Raw genomic sequence first — 2,359 nt, forward strand, 5'->3', positions numbered from 1 at the left:
GAGAAATTGCGATTTTCAACAAGACATCGAAGTAAAAGCTTAAAAATAGAAAACTGAAATGGGAATTATTGTTATTAATCGCAACGTACAAATGAATTATGATGTTGAAATTAACTGATTGTATAACAGGAAATATCCAACGTTGTTTATCTTAATTAAACAGATTACAGAATACACGTGTTTCGGTGCTTTAAGGAACCCCTTTTTCAACTCAAAGGTGTGAACTTCTAGGCTTTTACTTTGTGTCTTTACGTCTAGGAGCTCACACCTTTGAATTGAAAAAGGGGTTCCTTGAAACCCCGAAACACGTGTATTCTGTAACATGTTTAATTAAGATAAACAACGTTGGATATTTCCTGTTATTCCTCGGCACAAAGGTATTTTAAATATTGCTCAACTGATTGTGTTTAAGAAAAAACGAAAATTAAGCAGTTATGTAATGACGTAGTAAATCAAGGCTTACCATTTTCTTGTTCAACAAGCATAGAACCACACGATGAAAAACAGTAAGCTGCTAGCAATATCAAACATTTTAAGCCCATACTGTAAAATGAGAGAGGAACAGAATCAATTTTTAACAGATAAAATAATAGGAAATCAAAAATGTACTCACAAACCCTAAGAAACTTATTGCTCTGGTTAGCAAATCATTAAATACTACGATGCCAAAAACCTCGTAAAAAGTAAATAGTTCTCAAAAAGCTGCAAATTAGCTTCCCTTAGTAGAGGCAGAAAAAAAAAAACACTGTGGCATTCAGAGACCGCAGTTTCACCCTTGTTTTGGGATCACCAGTCTGAAGTCATAACATAGCTAACGGCCATAAACTTCTTACGGAAACTAAAATTACCTTCCCACTGGAAGCTAAATTTATTAAGCAATTAGCATCATGTTTGAGGACCTCACGCTGTTGAGCTAAAACTACCAGTGTGAAGACAATCTCAGCTACTGTGAGAGATCGGATATATCCTGCTATTGGTTAATAAAAGAAATTAACAGATTCAGTGTCATTCAGTACTTCTACACAGTAAGGAACCATGACAATTAATACGTTTCTATTTTTCTTTTCTTGCAAACATATCGAACGAGTTTTATGTTCAAACGGTGGGTGGGAGAAGTTCTGATCTGAATGTTACAAATGTATTTCAAAACATTACACAAATTTCGAATGCGCAAATATTTATCAAAGCACAAAAAATTCTTAAATCTTCTTTACTGATAATAAAGCTGAAAATATGGATCTTTGTCCGGATATGTCTGTATGTCTGTGACGCGTACAGCGCCTCGACCGTTCGGCCGATTTTCATGCAATTTGTCACAAAGTTAGTTTGTAGAATGAGGGTGTGCACCCTGAAGCGACTTTTCGAAAATTCGATTTTGTTCTTTTTCTATTCCAATTTTAAGAACATTTTACCGAGCAAATTATTATAACGTGGACGAGCAAATTATGATAACGTGGACGAGCAAATTACCGTAATGTGGACGAGCAAATTACCGTAACGTGGACGAGCAAAGTACCATAACATGAGCGAGCAAATTGGCGAGAAATTCGTCATCTATTATTTGTAAATATACAGGCTAACCAAATGACCTTTTAATTTTCAACTACGGGCAAAGCCGTGCAGGTACCGCTAGTTCTTAATATTTTCTAATGAAGAATATTTTTTAAAACATGAAATCTTACAGAAGAAAGCAATGATTAAAAAAAAAAAAGGCTATTTTTACTATCTAAAAATTAACTGCTTTAAGAAAAATAAAAAACCTAAATAAATTAATAAATAAATCTACATATAGGTGACAAAATAATACGAATATCTACAAAATAAGCGAAAAGCTTCATTAATAAGGAGTTGAACCATGCTTTGACAAATGCATGTGGCGTAGGATGGGTTTTTAAAGGTTACGAACATTTAATGGAACATGAAGCCATTTTTTCCTGCCTCTAATTCTAAAAGCTCAGACAGGGGAGAAATGCGTGATTGTGTTATTTTGTCACCCAGGGCCGGATTTAGGGGAGGGCAGGCGGGGCTACTGCCCCCGGGGCCTCCAAACAAAGGGGGCCCCACTATAAAATTTTTACAAAATATCCTAACTTTCACGAGTCAGCAAATTTTACGTTTTTTTTTTTTTTTTTTTCCCAGACTTTTTTTTTTTTTTTTTTTGTATTTCTACAAAGAATGCTTGCACAAAAGTAATATTATTATCGATATATCAGAAAGCCCTGATTGCAAGTATTCATTTACTATCAATTTTTTATTTGATCGAGCATTTCAGTGGCAATATATATGTATTTTTATTCATTTAATTTGTAATTTGTACCTTTGAGTTAAAGAGAAATGAAGTAAGTAAAAAAAAAATCCG

This window comes from Uloborus diversus, unplaced genomic scaffold (genome assembly GCF_026930045.1).
Source record: "Uloborus diversus isolate 005 unplaced genomic scaffold, Udiv.v.3.1 scaffold_13, whole genome shotgun sequence".
In the NCBI taxonomy this organism is placed as follows: Eukaryota; Metazoa; Arthropoda; class Arachnida; order Araneae; family Uloboridae; genus Uloborus; species Uloborus diversus.